Here is a 22,087-nt window from a genome sequence, read left to right as displayed (position 1 = left end):
GTGGCTTAGTCATGCTGGCCACATGACCCGGAAGCTGTACGCCGGCTCCCTCGGCCAATAAAGCGAGATGAGCGCCGCATCCCCAGTCGGTCACGACTGGACCTAATGGTCAGGGGTCCCCTTTACCCCTTTACCTAAGGTGCTACTGGACAATTTGTTTGTTTGAATTTATGGTTTATCTTTCATAGTATCTTTGTATAAGGGGAGTTATATAACAGCAAGAACTGGGATGCCATCTTCCCAGATGCCATCTTCCTGGTTTTTTCTTGTGAGAGAACAGCAGCCATTTTATTGTTGTTTTTATAATTTTTTTCATTGGGTTTTTGATAATTTGATATATATCTAACATAACCATGTCAAACATTAAAACACAAGGTTCTTTTGAACCTTCGGACCTCCTTCCCTCCCTTCATGGTTTCCATGTTTAAGATTAAAGGACCATTTTGGGTGCCATGATCTTGCGTTATTTCACAGCGCAATTTCCCCCTGAAAAAGTGCTTTTTTCAGTCATGGTGCCAAAAAATGTGTGTTTTGGGGCAGCAGGCAAGATAGTGGCCCTGCAAAACCGCTTTCTCTGGGGTGGTGGTGGGGGAGAGAAATCGTGGCACAAAATCACGCAAGATCATAGCACCCAAAATGACCACCGTTCTCTCGCAAGAAAAAATTGGATGTCCCAGTTTTTCTGGGACACTTATGGGGTATGCAAGGGCATCGTGAGGAATTTTAAATGGTGGGTTGTAGCTGCTGTCATCAAGAAATCTTGCTGCAGGACTCCCTAGCAAGGCACATTCAGAGAAACCTATGGACCACCTACATCAACTTTGCTGTTCTGATCAAAACTGAGATTGTTTCTTTAAAGTGAAAAGAAGGTTGGGAGATGTGACCACAGCATTTAGTTTTTACATCTCAGTATATTCTTTAAAAGGCTGTGGCTTCAGATAAAAGCACAGTTGAAATAGTGACAGTACAGATTTCTCACGGGATTCAGTGACAAAATGAGCATCTCTAAAAATTAATGGAACAAACTAAACAAAATGACAGTTACTAAAACCTGTACTGAGGTTAATTTAAACCATGCTGTGAGACCACAGAAGTTAATTTTTAGATTAATGGGAAGCTCAATGGCTGAATTCATTTTAAGAGTTAAGGATTTTCTTAGGCACCTCCATTGCCCCCAGAGTGTGGTGGATGCGTAGAAAACAGTGAAGACTTACAGTTAAATAGATCGGCTGTTGAGTTAGACAATTAGAGGAAGGAAAGAGCAGTTGATAGACTATAAGTGCTCGATGCAAGCTTGAAGGCATTTGGAAAAAACTTTTCATCACAGCTTTATCCCAGTGGAGTCACAGAGCAGAAATTCTCTAATTTCCCTCCAGTCACAATGCATAGGGCGGGTTCCTTTATAATATCGCAAATCAGTCACTGCTGGCTTTGTTAATTTGGCCCTTTTTTGGTCTGACAAGCAAATGACTTGAGCTTCTCTTGAATTTCAAAACTAGGGTTAACGCTGATGAAAAGTGTAATGTACGCTGTTGTCACCCACTTTGCAGGAGAATACATAGTCACAGAAGAGCGAAGGGTGTCTTATTTATGTATATTTACATCCTGACTCATCTCAAAGGGAGCCAGGCAGAGGGCCTTCTCAGTAGTGGCACCCGCCCTGTGGAACACCCTCCCATCAGATGTTAAGGAAATAAACAACAATCTGACTTTTAGAAGACATCTGAAGGCAACCCTGTTTAGGGAAGCTTTTAATGTTTGATGCTTTATCATGTTTTTAATATTCTGTTGGGAGCCGCCCAGAGTGGCTTTGAAAACCCAGCCAGATGGGCAGGGTATAAATAATGTATTATCATCATCATCATCATCATCATCATCATCATCAAAGGCTCAAGGTGGGAAATAAAGGGGAAATGTGTGAATCAGAACAAGATGCCCTATCCATGCCACCTGAAAGCCCAGGCCCAATGGTAGGTCTTACTCATGGCTTCCGAACAGTACTTGGAATTTGGCAAGTCTGCAGGGGGTTAAAATGTTGTTTTTTGGTTGTGTGCATGCACAACACTTGACAATAATTTCTCTCCTTATGCAGTTATTGACTGATCTTTACGAATGAATGGTACTGTTGAGAAGATGGCAACGGTCGGTGGCGGAGGAAGGTGGGTGTGGTCTGCCCTGGGTGTCATCACTGACGGGTGTGTGTGAGACAAAATGAGTTGTTGTTTTTTTTAAAAAAAATTGGGCTCACGAAACTTTTTAGGAATGATGTGGTGGCTTAGGCACCAGCAGGTTCCGCCCTGCCTGAAACGGAAGCGTGGGACTTGCGTCTGCCTACTGCCTCTCCCTTAGCCGCCCTATAGCTGAGGAGGAGGTGGCGAAGAGGCTCCTAGCGTCCAAGAGGCTCACCCCGCCCCCATGGGCAGCTCCCCCATCCCCCACAGGTGGTTCGTCCAGCCCCCAGCTTCAGGACATGCCCCCACACCAGGTACCTGAGCAGCTAGCTATGCCACTGGCTACGGTGGATCTCAAAATCACAGCGGCACACCTTTCAGAAGTAATCATAAGAGAACATTTTATTTATTTATTTTTAAAACTTTTTATTAAAATTTCAAAAATTATATAAAGACATAACAAAACAAAAATACAAAAATACAAAAATAGAAACAGACAAGAATAAAGAGGGAAAAAAACCAAGTATACTTTCTATCCCTTATTTTCTTATAACTTACTTCCCCGACTTCCTCATACCTCCCCTTTCTGTATTCCAGTTTCTAATTTATTGATTCAGCAAATCCTTTCCCTAAATTTCATTTAATTTTTAACCTTTCTTTCTTTTTACTTATCCGTTACAGCCGAAAACCACATAAATTCTAAACCAGCGTCATACTAACATTCATTAATTTTGCAATGTTTCTTAAGATAGTCCTTAAATTTCTTCCAATCTTCCTCCGCTGTCTCTCTCCCCTGGCCTCGGATTCTGCCAGTCATTTCTGCCAGTCCCATGTAGTCAATCACCTTCATCTGCCATTCTTCCAAGGTGGGTAGGTCTTGTGTCTTCCAATACTTCGCGATGAGAATTCTTGCTGCTGTTGTGGCGTACATAAAGAATGTTGTATCCTTCTTTGACACCAATTGGCCGACAATACCCAAGAGAAAGGCCTCTGGTTTCTTCAGGAAGGTATATTTAAATACCTTTTTCATTTCATTATATATCATTTCCCAGAACGCCTTAATCTTCGGGCACGTCCACCAAAGGTGAAAGAATGTACCTTCATTTTCTTTACATTTCCAACATTTATTGTCAGGCAAGTGGTAAATTTTTGCAAGCTTAACTGGGGTCATGTACCACCTATAAATCATTTTCATAATATTCTCTCTTAAGGCATTACATGCCGTAAATTTCATACCGGTGGTCCACAACTTTTCCCAGTCAGCAAACATAATGTTATGACCAATGTCTTGTGCCCACTTAATCATAGCCGACTTCACTGTTTCATCCTGCGTATTCCATTTCAACAGCAAGTTATACATTTTTGACAAATTGTTAGTATTGGATTCATAAGAGAACATTTTGTCTTCTCTTGCCTTGGTAAACTGAATGCGCCAATGGCTGCAATGAGGTGTATACGCCCCATCGTGGTGTAGTGGTTAGGGGTTGTGACTACAATTGGGGAGGAACAGGTTCAAACCCCTACTGAGCCACTGGGGCTTTTCCTTGGGCACTTTGGTGCATGTTTGCCCACGCATGAGAGCCATAGCTGTCAACTTACAGATTTGAAAATAAGGGACCAGCAGCCTCAGAAATAAGGGATCAGCAGCCAAAATAAGGGATTTTGGGGGCACAGGTATGTTCAACTTCTGAACCCCTCCGAGCCAAAGGTAGAAAGCCCAGCCAGCAGCCAAACGAAGCCTCAAGCGGTGGTTCCCACAGCGCAGCAACCCGGCAAAGGGGATGCAGCAAGGAAAACCACCGTCACCTCTCCGCTGGGAAGCGCTGAGCAAAGGCGAGTCACCAGGCAACGCTGCTGATTTGATCGGCACAAGGCACGCAAGCTCCACCCCCCAGTCGTTCTTAGACTCCTTATTGGGTGAGCAACGCAGCCAAGCAACACAGTTGGAGACTTCCTCCCCCCTGGCCGGCAGGGAGGGAGGTACAGGAGCTGCTTCCTTTGAAACCCGGGAAATTTAAGGGACATCATCAATAAGGGACAGCAGCGGGACATGGAGCTTGGATAAGGGACTTTCCCGCCAAATAGGGGATGGTTGACAGCTATGATGAGAGCACTCAAGTGAATTCTATGATCTCATTCACACTAGAGGGTGCTGCTTAATGAGATATATTTGCACTGTGTGTTGTTGCCTCCTGCCCTCAATTAGTGCATCCTCAGCCTCCCAGAGTTCAAAAAACCTAAGGTCCACTGTGGGCATGTGCTTACGTATTTGTTTAACTCTCTACACAGCCATTTAAATAAGAAAGAGATAGGTGTGTTGCTGCTGCTGTTGCTGTTGCTAAATATATATATAACAAAACATCAAATATAAATGCTAATATCAGTTATTGTAAAATATTACAAACATAAGAACAATGACCCATACAAAAAATATAGATGGAAATCAATTTTTAAAATGTCAACTCAGAAGTAAGTAACACCCCACTCTGATTTTAGGAGAATGTCAATTTTTGTCCCAGGATTGAGATACATTTTTTTCCTGATACACCAGACTTGCAAAAAGAAAAGAAAGGAAAAGCAGTTTTTTTAAAAAAATAGCTGATCTCCACAGCTGCTGTTTACCTGCAAATCCACATGCATGAATTTTCAGCTTCTGGAGAGAGAGAGAGAGAGAGAGAGAGAGAGAGAGAGAGCGCTGGATCACGCCTGGTGCTTTTTTAGAAGCAGCCCTAATCAATATGGTCGGTTTGTAATGATATCTTTAAATTTACCATCCTTTTGTGTGCGGTTTATCTAGAACTGATGTAAGCTCAATTGATGCCAAGCGCACTGAGATATTTATGTTCCCTAACACTTGTAAATTGACTCATTCATCAGATGTCTGGCTAACATTCAAATCCCACTCCATTCGTCATGTTCTACTGTGGCACAGCCGAGAAAGAATACTCAAAACACCACCAGTGTGTCCATTTATTTGGATATCCAATTATTTAAAAAGCAATATCATACAGAGCCTCTTATTTGTCACAGCTAGATAAGCTGAAGCTTTGTTTCTCATCCCAGAGGTTCAACAGAGTGTGGCCCTGTGTCAGAGGAGAGCAGTGGCGTAGCGTGGGTTGTCAGCACCCGGGGCAAGGCAAGTAATTTGCGCCCCCTAACCCGTGGATTTGCGCCCCCTAACCCTACAAATCTATGCCTATGAATGATGGTCCCTCTCTCTCTCTCTCATATTCCAATTGATTCCCATTTCCGCCGATCGATCCCCGAAGCTCTCACCCAGCGAAATTCATGCATAATTACGCTTTGCCATCCCTAATCCTGCCGCTTCCACCGGGAAATCATGACGGTGCGTTTCTCCTCTCCAAACTTTCCCCGGCCCTTTGCCGGCCAGCACAGCCCTTTTCGCTACGAGCTCCCCTCCTTCTCTGCCCGCTTCCGACCCCACCTCCCCATCCAGCCTCCCTACCTCCTGAAAAAAGGCGCCGGCGCTGAGCAGGACACCCCCCGCAGGACATCGGAGAGAGGCGGGGCCGAGGGAGGCGAGCCAATGGGCGAGGCGGGGCGGGGTAGGTGGCCACGGGGCGGGCGCTGCCGCAGTCCTCGAGCCAATGGGTGAGGCGGGGCGGGGTAGGTGGCCACGGGGCGGGCGCTGCCGCAGTCCTCGAGCCAATGGGTGAGGCGGGGCGGGGTAGGTGGCCACGGGGCGGGCGCTGCCGCAGTCCTCGGGTGGGCAAGGTAGGAGCAGGCGGAGGCTGGCCGGCCGCTCTGACAATAGGGGCGGGCCGAGGGCACGACGCGGCTGGGCCCTCTGGACTCGCGCCCCCCTCAGATGTTGCGCCCGGTGCGGCCGGCACCCCTGGCACCCCCCACGCTACGCCACTGGAGGAGAGGGAGGGAGACAAAAACCAAATGCTTGGTGTTATGTATTCAGTGGCCTGTGTTTGCCTGAGCTCGAGTCTGGACTAAGGATTCTGAGCCACTGTGTTCTGATTCAATATGTGGTATCCAGTCACAGAACATTTCAGGATTTGGGCCTCTGCCATTGGCCCTTAAACTCTGAGTTATGATTTGCAGCTTGGAAGTTTAGACAGCCAATCATGTTGGGAGTGGGAGTGGCCCAAGCCTTCAGAAATGCATATAAGCAGTTGCTTTGCTCCTGTTTCCCAGTTCTGTTAGTTCAGTAAAGGTTCTTGCTGTTATCACTGTGTCTTGCCTCGTGGGAACCCACCTACACTTCACTTGGGACTAGTTTTCCCTCCCGCTCAAATTGGCCATTCAGTAATCTGAAGTAGCTTTGCTCACACCAACTTGCAGGAGTGGTTTGGCGAGATATTTTTTGATGTAGTAGTGATAGGCAAAAAAGAAGGAGGTGAGATAGCTTACCAAGGAATACATTCCTTGAAATAATCAAGACCTAGAATTTCTCCAGGTGAGACCATTTCTTCTCTATGAAAACTCAATATATATATAGGCAAGAGAGTAAGATGTGGAGGAATTCCAAATTCCTCAAGCCAGCAATCAGCAACAAAGCTCATTGGGCTATATTGTGTTTCTTGACCCAATTGCTGCTCTTTTGGTCCGTTCTACTTTGCAGGGTTGTTGTGAGACTATAGTGAGATAACTATAAGACTTGGGTTTTAAAAAAATTGCTTTTTCCCTATGTTTTTAGCTGTGCCTGTTTTATGTGTAAGCCACCTTGAGTCCATAGTTGACAACTTACAGATTTGAAAATAAGGGGTCAGCAGCCTCAAAAACAAGGGACCAGCAGCCAAAATAAGGGATTTTCCAAGCACAGGTATGTTCGACTTCTGAGCCCCTCCAAGCCAAAGGAAGAAAGCCCAGCCAGCAGCAAACGAAGCCTCAAGCGGTGGTTCCCACAGCACAGCAACCCGGCAAAGGGAATGCAGCAAGGAAAACCACTGTCACCTCTCCGCTGGGAAGCACTGAGCAAAGGCGAGTCTGCAGGCAACACGGCCGATTTGATCGGCACAAGGCATGCAAGCTCCACCCCCCAGTCGTTCTTAGACTCCTTATTGGGTGAGCAACGCAGCCAAGCAACACAGTTGGAGCCTCCCTCCTCCCTGGCCGGCAGGGAGGGAGGGAGGGAGAGGTGCTGCTTTCTTTGAAACCCGGGAAATTTAAGGGACATCATCAATAAGGGACAGCAGCAGGACACGGTGCTGGGATAAGGGAGTTTCCCACCAAATAAGGGACGGTTGACAGCTATGCTTGAGTCTCTGTCAGGGAAAAAGACAAGGTATAAATAAATATAAGTATAGAAGGAGAAGAAGAAGAAGAAGAAGACAGGTTCAGCACTGTGGCACCCTTAGACACCAGTACTCAGTATCTCACCATATATGCCACCACCCTGAGCGCCTCTGGTGCAAAGGTGGGATAGAAATCTTACAAGCAAATGAATAAAAAATACAAACTGTTCTTCTTCTTGTTGTTGATCCATTTATTCTGTATTTATTATACATTTGTGTACATACATGGGAATTATCTGTGCTATTTTCTAGACAAAGAGGTGCCAGAACTCACCATGAATACCTCCCTTGTTCTCTTGTAACGGCAATGGCGCCCACCTAAGAGGTGCCGGAACTGAGTTCCAGTGAGTTCCAGCTGAAAAAAAGCTTTGGGAATTACCCTATTTTATCTTCAAAACAACCCTCTGATTTAAGCACAGGCTGAAAAAATGGCAACTGATCTAGGAGTTGCAAGGTTTCGAGAAGAAGGCCTCTCCTGCAGTGTAAGTCCATCACTTCATCCACACATCAACACTGTCTCTGCAGAGCAATGTCTCTCGCACAGTGAGAATCTGATGAGAAAACCACAGCGACTGAAAGTTGGAAGCTGCTTTAAATAGTTCTTTGCAACAGGCCAGATCACAAGCAGAATCCCTTCTAAGCTCCATGACAGTCAGTGCCTTTAAATAATTATTAGTGGCAAAATCCACCTATCCAAGCAATATTAGGGGAGGGGGGCTCTGAACAGGAACTGGTGCATATGTACCAAAATAAATGGCCAGCACAGTGGGCTTAGGGGTCACTGTTCAAGGGCAAAACAGGAGAGGCCGGATTTCATCCCTGCTGCACCGCACCAAACAGATGATTGGCACTGTCATAAAGCTAATCGTAGCGGCCATCTGGCAGGGAATGTGCGCACCCGGCACAGATGACTGCGCATGGAACCCCATGTGATAGCCATTAGACATGATCCAGCTGCATCAGAGCAGCAGACAGAAGCAGTAAGTCCTGATTTGCGGCCATATTATTACGGCTATATGTATTATTTATTTCATTTTCTTCCTTTTAAGAATATTACAGCCTGATGTGTGTATGTGCTTGGGAAAGCCCCAAATTTAGTTTTTGAGATTGTTCGATAGCAAGCTGCACTGATTGCTGTAAAACCTAAACAAGTTGAACTGCAACCCCATCATTTCTTGAATGGCCTGGCCAATGCATGTGAGTGATTATCAAGAGGAGGAGCTTCCATTATTGCCGCCTTTTGTTTTCTTGCTGGGGATCTACACAGATGTTATTCCTCCCTATAAGAATGATATTAGATATGTCATTCTAAAATGTCACAGGGCACACTTGTTAATTAAAAATGTTTTTTAACCTTGGCTTTTTTCATCAAATGTAAGTAATCCCCGGCCACACCATTTACCAAAATGATGTTTCTTTCTCTATTGCTGGTTGCTGGTTGCTCTGCTCCGCCCTCTGGTGTCAAATTTTAATTCTTCCTCCCTCCCTCCTTGCCATTGGAGGGTGGGTCAGAGTTTGAATGCAGTATAAAAAAGTAAAACGCTACATCACATATGAGCATCATAAAATGATTAAAAATTAAGTGATAAAAAGACAAGGTAATAATGCATTATGAACGTAAAAAGTAAGATGTCATGTGTTCATCTACATGATCAAAACCATTCATTAACCCTTCCTTAACGATAAGAAACATGAGTGTAGATCTGCTCTTGGCTACATTGGTTGAGTGAAACACTTCTGAGAGTCTTCACAGGGAGGTTCAAAAAACTGTGTCAAACAAGATTATGCAGGTAATATGCAAACAGAGCTGCCTAGCTATGGACAAAGAATTTCCCTAAACTTTGATGTACACAGATAGTGGAGGGCAATTCTAAACACAAATAATAGTACCTTGAACAATATGTAATTGTGTTTGTGCAACAGTGTAGATTAAAGAAACATTCTGTAACTCAGCAAACCCAAGGGAATATGCATGTAATTTTTAAAAAAATAATCTTTATTAAAGATTTCTTAGTTTACAAAAATACATGCATTGCCTCTTTCTTCAAGGTGTGTTTTCTACAGATCAGTTTCATTTGTTGTGAGTCATGAGTGTTGCATGCAGTATTAGGTTGGGAAGAAAAGAGGGGGAAAGAGGGGCAGGGTGGGGTGGCAATGCTTCTATTTTTCTGCTTAGTGTATGTGTGGGGTATTGTGTTTATGCATGCAATTTTTGTCCATGGAAAAGGTTTTTATAAACCAACTCCTTCCAAGCAATTGAGTTCTAGAGCAGCGTCAACTCATAAAGCTGAATTGCTTGCTCATTAGTGCTTAACAAATCAATAGCAGGGCTGGGCCCCAGAACCTGTTTTCATCGCAATGGAAGGTTCAGCCTTGACAATATATGAATAATCATGAGTTGGATCCAGAATAAGCTAATTGAACTTAACTCTCATTAAAGACAATAGAGTAAGCTAGTCACTAATTGAAATCCCATTGTTTTCAATGGAAACGAACTCCAACTGAGATACAATAGATTCAACCTAATGTGTGTCCAGTCTGTGTGTGCGCATCTGAGATTAAGATCTAGGGCCAATAAAACAGAGAATATCACTCACAGTCAGGATCCAGCAGCAACTCTTGTCATATTAGAAATTAGGCACTTATCGCAATTCCATGATGATGATGATGAATTTATATACCACTTGATTGTACCTAAAACCTCAAAGCGTTTTACAAAAAAGTTAAAACGATACAATTATCACTAAAAGGAATACCACCATAATTTAAAACATACATATTGTCAACACACATATTATATAATGTGAAGGAATGAAAGAGATGCATTGGGATTAGTGGGATATCTGCCCATTGAGTTGGTTCATAAACTCCTTTTTCAAACATTACCAGTAAGCATAAAACGAGGAAGTGCAATTCGCTTGAACTTCCTATTTTAGCATTTGCCGGAATATCCAGGCAACTGAAGCATGTCATGTCGACCTATATTTTAGAAGCGTCTCCATGTTAACCACCAGGCAAAATGGGCTCGAGGTCAGGAAGGCTTATGTCACAGCTAATGAGTCAGTTTCCAAGGTGCTACAAGACTCTTGGCTGTTTCAACCAAAAACCACAATGTCTACCCCAAATGGACTATTTAATTTTGGACTATTTAATTTTGTAATGTGAAAAAGTGATATACAGTGGTACCTCGGGTTAAGAACTTAATTCGTTCTGGAGGTCTGTTCTTAACCTGAAACTGTTATTAACCTGAGGTACCACTTTAGGGACGCGGGTGGCGCTGTGGGTTAAAGCCTCAGCGCCTAGAACTTGCCGATCGCATGGTCGGCGGTTCGAATCCCCGCGGCGGGGTGCGCTCCCATCGTTCAGTCCCAGCGCCTGCCAACCTAGCAGTTCGAAAGCACCTCCGGGTGCAAGTAGATAAATAGGGACCGCTTACCAGCGGGAAGGTAAACGGCGTTCCGTGTGCTGCACTGGCTCGCCAGATGCAGCTTGTCACGCTGGCCACGTGACCCGGAAGTGTCTGCGGACAGCGCTGGCTCCCGGCCTCTAGAGTGAGATGAGCGCACAACCCTAGAGTCTGGCAAGACTGGCCCGAATGGGCAGGGGTACCTTTACCTTTACCACTTTAGCTAATGGGGCCTGCCGCGTCACCGCTGCTTGATTTCTGTTCCCATCCTGAGGTAAAGTTCTTAACCCGAGGTATTATTTCTGGGTTAGTGGCGTCTGTAACCTGAAGTGTCTGTAACCCAAGGTACCACTGTATTGCTTTCAGACTCCATGTTCACAGTGTGGGGTTCTGCTTGCTCTATGCAATGGGGCAGGGGGCTTTTTTTAACCTGAAGACCACATTCCTCCCTGAGCAGCAGTACATGAGAAGAACCTCCTGGATCAGACCACTGGCCTGTCAAGCCCAGCATCCTCTTCTGACATTGGCCAACCAAGTGTCCACAAGTGGAAACGGAGTGCAAAAGTCATCTCCCTACCTGTGGTTCCTCAGCAACTGGTATTCAAAGGCTGACTGCTTCCAACAGTAGAAGCAGAACAGTCCGAAGCAAGGGGGAACCTGCCCCAATGGCCAAATCCCTTGCCCTCACCTCTGTCAGGTGTATGTGCAGGAGCCAGGCCCTGTGACCAATAGGACTCTGTAGGACTGGGCCTTCCTAAGTTTGTTCTGGAGAGGTAAGGCACAACCTCACAGGTGAGGCCGATTGGTACCTCACAGCACCTGGTGGCAAGAGCTGGGAAGGGATATAAGGTCAGCATTTCCCTTCGGCTCTTTGCCACAGCAACACGTTCCCTGCCTTGCTGTGTTTGACTCCTTAATCCTTGGACCCCTGACTTCGTGACTCCTTGCTTCTTGATCCTCAGACCTTTGATTTCATGACTCCTTGCTTCCTGACCCTCGGACCCTTGGCTTCTTGACTCCCAGCTCTCTGACCCTTGGACCCTTGGCTTCCTGACTCCTGGTTTCTGGACTCCCGTTCCTGCTCCCACCCCGCCATCTTGCCCCTGGTCCCGACGTCCCCAGCCGGGACTTCGATTGCCCTTGAACCACACCGTGACAATCTCATCTAGTCTGACACATGGCCTCCAAAAGTTCAAGGAGGAGCTCTAGCTCCGTGGGGGAGCTCATGGTTTGCCTGCACAAAGTACTAGGTAATCAATTACTGGTAACAGGGCTGGATTTAGGTTTGATGAGGCCCTAAGCTACTGAAGGTAACGGGGCCCTTTATATGTCCAGCTGTCCTTTGTCAACAACAAATTGTCGCTGTTTTTTTGTGTTGAATATATGGTAATTTATGGACCTAATAGGTATCTAAAGCCATTTGCACATGTTGCCATGCAACCAGTCCATGCAGAATGTAGACACCCTATATATAGAAATGAGCAAACCAGTGATATTTTAGGGAGCAGGCTAGTGGGCAGGGCCCATTACTTATGTCATAGGAGCCTACACAACACAAAACACTGTTGCTGTATGTAGGTTTTATTTTGTTATCTTCTATTTTGGAAATGTACATCCAGGTTTTTTTCCATTTAAATTTTTTTGGGGCCCCAAGAGAGTGGGGCCTTAAGCTATGGCTTGTTTAGCTTATACATAAATCTGGCACTGACTAGTAATCACTGACCCCTGTCAAAAACCTTTTAGAGTCACCGCTACACAATACTGAGCTACATCAGAGGTGGGGAACCATTTTCATTTCAAGGGCTGCAGTGGCAAATGGAGAAGTCACATGTCAGTCAGTGATTGGCAGGAACAAAGGGGAAAGTGAGGGGATCCAGTGGGTGCAACTCTTACCTTTGTACACTACAGATGTTGTTGTTGTTTAGTCGTTTAGTCCTGTCTGACTCTTCGTGACCCCATGGACCAGAGCACACCAGGCACTCCTGTTTTCCACTGCCTCCCGCAGTTTGGTCAAACTCATGCTGGTAGCTTCGAGAACACTGTCCAACCATCTCGTCCTCTGTCATCCCCTTCTCCTTGTGCCCTCCATCTTTCCCAACATCAGGGTCTTTTCCAGGGAGTCTTCTCTTCTCGTATACTACAGTACAGAGGGCCAAACAGAGATCTGGAGGGGCCACATTCAGCCTGTGCCATACTCTCCAACATCTTGAATCCCAAAACTGGTACACTCGTCTTCCTGCCTGTTCTCCTGTGCAAGGCATGTGACCCACAGTGGGTCTTGCTTCCGTGTGTAGGCTTGGATAGTAGCACTAGTGGATCACTTTGAGTGATTGGTGAATCAACCCCAATATTCGAAAACAGAGACCCTTGTGTACTTATTACATCACAGATGAGTGCCTGGCGGCAGACAGAGTCTTACACATTGCTTAAGGCTTTCCTCTGCCTTCTATCTGTCACAATCATTTATTCTACAGCAGCTTCTGAAGCAGGATTTCCATATATATATTCATCTTATAGCCTGAGACTGAGCAGCCTTGGGGGGCCATAGGGGCCATTGGGAGAGGAGGTTTAACTCTTTCTCTCCCCGCCACAGTAATTAAAGTCCAAAATGTAATTTTATTCCCATTCATTGAAGATAGATGGTTTCAGAAACCTCATTTGCTGCTCGTTAGATAAAAGCACATTCCCGTATGTAATGATAAAATATTAATTTCCTAGTCCATTACCTAGCTGATCTTATAATTCCTACTTTGTTATTGAGAAAATCTTTCAAATCCAAGAGAATTTCATAGCATAGCCAACCACTCAACATCGTCACGACTGATGGTGAAATATATTCCCTTTTATTTTCCCTAAAGAAGCTCAAGAGCACAGGAATTAGGTCCTCAGCAGCTGATATTTTGAAACACTATGAGTTTGTACTGAATTGTACTAATTGTTTGATGAATTTTGTTTTATGCTGTACTTACCGGTATATGCTGTTTCTTGGTGGCTGCTACCAGACTTTGGAACTCTTTCCCTAAAGAAATTAGACTGGCTCCCTCCTTGTTGTTCTTTTGCCAGCAGGTAAAAACTTTATTGTTCCAACTTGCCTTTTGGACACTGACAGCTTTTAATGAAATGATTGGTGCCATGTTGTTTTTGTTGTAATTATTTCTATGGTTATAAATAGTTTTAATTATATCCATGTCTAATTTTTTTATTGTTTCCTTCACCCCTATGTTTTTAGCTATGTTTAATTGTTTCCCTCACTCCTGTGTTCTTATTTTTATCTGTAAACCACCTTGAGTCCCTGTCTAAATAAATATAATAAGAATAAGAACACTGTGTTTTTTATTTTTATAATGATTGCAGTGCTTGCTAATGTTTAATGCTATGGTTGTTGTGAGCCGCTATGAGCTTGACATTTGTTGTTTAAAAAGAGGGATACAAATATTAAATCCAATCAAAATTTTAAAAAGCACAGTATTATCAGTGACCTTTTTTTGAAAAAACATTTTTGGTATTTTCTGGAAGCAACAATGAAAATCCTATGAGGTATTCTAAATATGAAAGAGCCATACTGGCCGTGGTGTTGTCTCTCGCGCGACTTGCAAACCCTACCTGCAATGGCTAGTTAGTAAGTAGAAATGATATCCCCTCCCTCTGGCTTCTTGCCCTACAGAAAAGCACATTTTCTTCTCAGGCCTTCTGAAGCAAAGGTGCTGCATTTTACTTCCATTCAATTCATTGATGTGTACCTAAACAACCATTCACATGGTTAATGCAGCATGCCTCCCTTTTCCAGTGCGTCTGTAACAGCTGCATTGCTGAAGAGGGCAAGAATGTCAACCAGCTATACAGGTTTTCTGCCTTTGGGCGGCTTGCTAACAGCTGACTCATGCCAGCTCCTGATAGAATGACATCAGTTGGTGCTTATTTCATGAAAGGAGGGTGCAGTGACCACATGGAACCATTTCCAGAGATTAAAGAGCCACAGCGGAGCCGAGTGACGGCTCTGTTGACAATCTAATCAGAGAAGGGAAGGACTGGGCAGCATATTCCAGCTTGTATTACTTCGTCTCTTACACAGGGGTGGTTCATACACGTATAACTTGCACATTTTATTTTCTTTAGTCAAATGTATATACTGCTTACTGATAATAACAGGGCTGTATTCAAAGTAGCACAAAGGAGATTGTTCCATGGCACAGGCAAATTTCTGCATGCCTGTCAGAACACTGTCCCTGATCCAACATGCTGTTCTGATTCTCCCAATCCTAAAGAGCAAATTTGAGGAGGAGAGAGGAGAGTCCCATTGCGCTAGTGGAATTGCTGTGTTTGCTTCCACTAGTGCAATGATTTAGTTGGCTGCGGCCCAATGTCTCTCAAATGGTGAATGATCTGTCACAAATAAAATTTTCTAGCCCCTCAGAAGTTGTTGGGCTCAGGGCTGGCGCAAGATATTTTGGCACCTGAGGGAAATTACAAAATGGTGCCCCCTCCCCACTAGGGAAGAAGAGGGTGAGTGAAGATCAACGTCAGAAACAAGGGGGAGAGTAAATATCTGCACCACAATCTGCTTCTGCTGTGGATCCTGCCACCTGAGATGGGCAGCTCACTTTGCCTCCTGGATGGGCCAACCCTGGATGGGCTCTCAAGTTTCATCAGGCCCAGTCAGTGGTCAGGAAGAGGGTGGATAGATGCCAAAGAGGACACGATTCCTGCACCTTCAACAGTTATGTAGAAGAAAGAAGAAAGAAGAAGAAGAAGAAGAAGAAGAAGAAGAAGAAGAAGAGTAGTAGTAGTAGTAGTAGTAGTAGTAGTAGTAGTAGTTTGGATTTGATATCCCGCTTTATCACTACCCTAAGGAGTCTCAAAGTGGCTAACATTCTCCTTTCCCTTCCTCCCCCACAACAAACACTCTGTGAGGTGAGTGGGGCTGAGAGACTTCAGAGAAGTGTGACTAGCCCAAGGTCACCCAGCAACTGCATGTGGAGGAGCGGGGAATCGAACCCGGTTCACCAGATTACGAGACTACCGCTCTTAACCACTACACCACACAGGTATGGCTTGCATGATAGGAACACATTGAACAGTTCTACAGAACCATCTGAAGTACCATAGCCCTGTCTGCTTTTGCATCCCTAGTCAGGAATGATAGGAGTCTGACAACATCTCAAGAGCCACAGATTCCTCACCCTGTCCCAAGGTGTCCACCTCTGGCCCTACTTTTGTGCTTTTAAACACACAGGCCTAAGGTCAGAAAAAAGTGGGAACAGCTACAGAAATTCCATAGTAAATAAACCACCATACTTATCGGTGGTGTTTACTGGGGTAGCAAACATGGTGCCCTTCAGATGTTATTGGAAGTCAACTCCCATCTGCTCCAGCCAGCAAGGGCAATGGGCAGGCATGACTGGAGTTGCAGTCCAACACTGCTGGCGTTTACAGTTCATTAATGGCTGTGAAACATCAAATGCTGAATAATCTAGTGATAAAGTGATTTGTGTGCATGCATACCATAACCATTCTTCTGTTCAGCTACTTCATTTCTTAGTCTAATATTTCTAGCAAGGTTGCCAAATTACTGGGGGGGGGGGTGACCTGGCCTGCAAATGGCTTTCAAACAGCCTCATGCTGCGCTCTGAAGCAATTCCCAGCAGGATTGAAGTCTCCACTCATCAGCTGATCAGTGGAACCATCCATCTTTCTCCCTGCAGGGGTCAGAGCAATATTGGGTTGCCTGCACCTGTTCCCAGCAGGAGAACTGGCACACACAGCCAAGCTGGTCAGCAGGGGTTAAATCCTGCTGCTTCGCTTGCACACAGCCTCCCCCTGTGGCGAACCCCACCCATCAACTGACATCACACACCCATTGAAGTGAGGTCAGCTGGTTGTCGGATGGGTGCAGTTTGGGGAAAATACCCTTGGGGACCAAATCAGACCCCTTGGTGGCCAATTCTTTTCTTCTTCTTTGGCGATCACTCGTAGCCGAGTAAGATTGTCTTCCATAAACACAGTTTTAACAATAAGTCTGTAAGTGACTGTGGAAGCCAATTCTGGATCCACATGTCCTTCCACAGTGGGGACATTGGTTTCCAGGTGGGAGTTGATCACGGCGTGGATTTGCCAAGCGTGCCTTCCTCTTAGCACATTTCTCCCTTGTGTCCTGAGTTCAAGTGTCTTCAAAGCCCATGACACCTTTGGTAAAGGCTGTTCTCCAATTCGAGCGCACGCAGGCAAGTGTTTCCCAATTGTTGGTGTTTATACTACATTTTTTTTAAAAAAAATGCCTTAAGACAGTCTTTAAACCTCTTTTGTTGACCAACAGCATTACGCTTTCCATTTTTAAGTTCGGAATAGAGTAGTTGTTTTGGAAGATGATAATCAGGCATCCGCACAACATGACCAGTCCAACGAGGTTGATGTTGAAGAATCATTGCTTCAACACTGGTGATCTTTGCTTCTTCCAGTACACTATTAGTTCACCTGTCTTCCCAAGTGATGTGTAAACATTTTCAGAGACACCGTTGATGGAATCTTTCGAGGAGTTGGAGATGGCATTTATAAATGGTCCATGTTTCACAAGCGTATAGTAAGGTTGGTAGTACAATATTGGTGGGCCAATATTGACCTACAGGCTGAAGGCTCCCCACACATTTGCAGCTAGCCATTATTATTTTTCCAAGTTTTATATACTGCATGTTTATATATCTTAGAAAAATTAATTGTGGCTGCCTATGAATTACTGCAGATCATGGTGCTGCAATGGGACCGCTTCAAAACGGACATCAGTATGCCCATCCCTTGATGTTCATCTTTTTATTATAGTTTGCTTAGCAACAGCTGTACCTCAAAAGCAGAACAGAACCCATACATGTACCTTGAATCATGGAAACTCCCTTCACCCCGCCGCCCCGCATGGTGAATACCAGTCTCCTCCACAGTTGCTCTGCTCCTACACAAATCCATTCAAACTGAAGCAGCAGCTGACAGGCAGAACAAGAAGTAGCCAGAAGGCTGTTAACAAGGACTTCTGGTCTGTCAAGTTTAAAGTGTCCTTCCCTGTACAGCTCAAGGCTAGACATCAAGAAAGCGAACAGAGTGTTCAGAGCTCTGACCAGAAGACGAAGAAGAACAGCAGTAGCAGAGCCAGCTAGAGGAAGTTGCTAGACTTTGCTTCCTCTAAATCTGCCCTTCTCGGGCATAGTGGAAACCAGATTCTGAAGCCATGGTTTCTGCAGGGGAGCAGTCTGAAATATGTCTGCTCAGTATGTATGTATATAAAGGGTTGCAAGCTTTAAACTCGCTATTCAAATGTGGTCCTGAGATGCATTTAATGACACAGTAGAATCTTTTGCGCTTTTATGTCACTTCACATTATGCAATGATTTCAATAATTTTGTATTATGACCTAAGGTCGTATAAAATGCAATAAATATGTAACAACCACTGCTGCTATTTATTTAAGCAAGTCTCTTTGTTGCTCTTCTGGATTATAGATAACAAAAGTCAAAGCAGCACACTGAAACAACATTATAAACTAGACAATCAATATTCGTCCAATTTTTTAAAAACTCATTGAATACAAAACAAAGGCAGCAGATAGTACAGCCAACAACTTTCAGGGTGCCCTGGTTTTTACTTTTTGAAATATGGCAAGCCTACATTACTGTTGTGTACATAATATACAATAGCAGTGGGAGTTATGTCGGCAGAAAATGCACATGTTTTCATCCTTTGAAGCTGTGCTGGATGAACCTACAAGCATTTTCAACTTTAGTGACTGTGGTATTTCTATTAGTAACCCAAGAAGCTGGATATTTAAAGGAGCGCTTTCTACCACATAGACCTGCACGTGTGTTACGATATATGGAGGAGGCCCTCCTATTGGTGCTACAAGTGATCTAATGCTCATGAAGTGGCAGCCCACCGGAGGGTCGTCTCAGGATGTGGCATCCCACCTACAGAAGCTTCTTTCTGCTGCATCAACAGAAGTATAGTGTCTAGATCAAGGGAAGGAATAGTACCACTCTATTCTGCCTTAGACCACACTTGGAATACTGTGTCCAATTCTGGGCACGACAATTTAAGATGGATGTTGACAAGCCGGAACGTGTGCAGAGGAGGGCAACCAAGATGATCAAGGGTTTGGAAACCTAGCCTTATGAGGAGCGTTCGATGGAGCTGGGTATGTTTAGCCTGGAAAAGAGGAGACTGAGAGGAGATAGGATAGCCATCTTCACATATCTTAAGGGCTGTCACATGGAGGAAGGAGCATGCTTGTTTTCTCCTGCTCTGGAGGGTAGGACTCAAACGAATGGCTTCAAGTTGCAAGAAAGGAGTTTCTGACTAAACATTCGGGAAAACTTTCTGACGGTAAGAGCTCTCCTTCCTCGGAGGTTTTTTAACAGAGGTTGGATGGCCATCTGTCACGCATGCTTTAGCTGAGATTCCTCCATTGACGGGTTTTGGACTAGATGAGCCTTGGGGTCCCTTCCAATGATTCTAAGAGTCCTTGTTTGCTCAGGCACTCGCTGAGCATTAACGTTGGAGAGTGTTGTGATTTACTGGTTTACTAGGTGTTGATATCGGCAAAAATATATTTTATTTTAGGTGTTACATTTTAAAATTGTTATGTCTCCCTCACCACCACTGGATTGTCTGTATAACATTTAAGAGCAGGTAACAAATATTTGTTTAAAGTAAAATTAAATGCTGTCTGTGTTTAGATATAAAACTAGCCCTCATTTATAGCATGCTATGAGTTGCTTTTGGTGGTTGTGGGGGGGTGCACTTATGATCTGGCAGAAAAACAGAGAAAATTGCACCCGCCTCCTGTGTTCTGAATGAGAGGAGTTTCCTGCAGAATCACCCTATGAGTAAGATTCCCGAGAATGATCCCATTGTTTCCAACTGCATCTGTGGTGGGAATCAGAAAGAACAGCCAGACATGTCACTCTGCACCTTCTTATGCTGTTTTAGACCTCACATATTTAATTACGGAGAAGATTCCTTTGCAGGTATATAAGCTTCTGAATGCATTTCAGCCTAAAGCTTTCTTTAAGCAGGGTAATGACTCCCTATTGAGAGACATTCTCATGCAACTGCTGGTTCTCCTTGGAAAGAAAATGGAAGTTCAGACTGCGGATTGCACAAGAGGAAACTTAATCCTGGCACTGGCTCCTTGTACTGGTATCACAATCATCTTGCTTGTTGGCTTGCTTGCTTGCTCAACAACTGAACCAAGATGCCACTTTTCTGAAGCATTACTTGCCTCTTCAGTGAAGATGCACAGCTCCCATCTCGTATCCCAAGTTCCTTCTTGAAATTATGGTTTTCCTTTCTTCAGAAACACATGCAAACTTCCAAACTTCTTCCCCCTAGTAGATAAACTAAACTAAAAAAAAATGAAACCCAATGTTATTGTACCTCAGACAAAATGTATTCCTTGGATTCTTGCAGCAAACCTCTCTGAATTGCTATCCTGTGTTCCTGTATTAATAATTTCTGGTCCTACTCCTCCCCCATTTAAATTTTCATCAGTGTTATAATCTTCACCACAGCAGGGAGATATGTTCCAAACTTTACACTCCTCAGCTTTCCTCCCACAACCAGTTTTAAAACAGTTCAGCCATTATGGTTATTTTTGTTTTCAGCACCAATGGTCTGGTTCCACCCTGGTTTGAGTGAAGCCCATCCCTTTTGTGCTCAATGGAGTTAAAAAGGTAACGGGACCCCTGACCATTAGGTCGTCGTGGCCAACTCTGGGGTTGCGGCACTCATCTCGCTTTATTGGCCGAGGGAGCCAGCGTACAGCTTCTGGGTCATGTGGCCAGCATGACCAAGCCGCTTCTGGCGAACCAGAGCAGTGCACGGAAACGCTGTTTACCTTCCCGCCAGAGCGCTACCTATTTATCTACTTGCACTTTGATGTGCTTTCGAACTGCTAGGTTGGCAGGAGCAGGGACCGAGCAACGGGAGCCCACCCCGTCGCAGGGATTCGAACCGTTGACCTTCTGATCGGAAAGTCCTAGGCTCTGTGGTTTAACCCACAGCGCCACCTGTGCTGGAGTTATTGCATAGCAAATGAATGGAATGTCAGCTGTCCCAAGTTAAACTGAAGGCCTTGCTTTCTATTTCTGACAGCCAATACTGTAGTTTATTGGTTATTATTGTTAATTTCTTTTAAAAGTGCCTTCAGGTGTAGTATTTTTTACCTTCAAACGTCTTATTTTCGAGTCTCTCGTGATATCTTAATGTGATGATTTCCTGACCTTCCCTTTTAAAAAAAGAAAAGCGCATGTTTTATTTACCCTTTTCCAGTCTTCTGAGACCTTGCTTGTCCTCCCTGTCTTCTAAATGATAAATATATTGGTGGTTCTGAGATTTCCTTTACCAGTTCCCTTAGCACCCCAGGGGGTACTCCATCAGAGCCTGCTGACTTAACTTCAGCCACATGTAGATAGATGTACCAAGCATTTTCTGAAGTGCTCTTTCAATATTCTCACCTGCATCTCTCCTCCTGACTCATGTGAATTTTGCTGATCTGGTAGCAGTTCTCTTTGGGGGGGGAGGTGAAAGGAGGAGCGACATAAGCCTTAAACCAAACAAATCTGCCTGTGGTTGCATCTTTCATTAACTATTTGCCTTCCTTAAATGTTCTTCCTTAATCCTTTAAGTTGCTTCTGTTCCTTTTTGTCTTCCGGATTTGCTACAACAAACCTCGAGCTTCAAATAACTTCTTAATAATCTCTCATTTCCATTTGTATCTACATTTCCCATCTTTAATATCAGGCTCACTGAATAGCCTTGTATAGCCACTTTTTAAGAGCTTAACAATTAGAAAAAACAAATGGAAAATAAATTGCTTTATGTAACCCCTGTAAATATTTCTCCCTCACGTGGGTGCAATCACATGCAGACACTGAAGTCCCAAATAGGGTTCCCATGATCTTAAATAGTAAGATCAGGAAGATGAAGTGGCATTTATTTAGAGGCAACAAACCCATTCACACAAAGTTCAGCTTTCACATTATTAATGCAATCACTGAAGAGAGCAAGTGCTTAAAAGCATCTCAGTGTGACACCACTCCCCCCGTATGTTCTAGAATACTTCGGCATGGGAACCCAAGTACAAAATGTATTTTAAATTGGGGGTGGCCCACAGAGCAGCGTCAGAGGCAGCAGCTTCTGTAAGCAAGCGAGAAACAAGAATATTGCACAAAATTTATTTTTCCTCATTTTCCGTAATGTCTGAA

The sequence above is a fragment of the Podarcis raffonei genome, chromosome 7 (assembly GCF_027172205.1).
Source record: "Podarcis raffonei isolate rPodRaf1 chromosome 7, rPodRaf1.pri, whole genome shotgun sequence".
In the NCBI taxonomy this organism is placed as follows: Eukaryota; Metazoa; Chordata; class Lepidosauria; order Squamata; family Lacertidae; genus Podarcis; species Podarcis raffonei.
Note: the sequence above shows the minus strand (reverse complement) of the source record.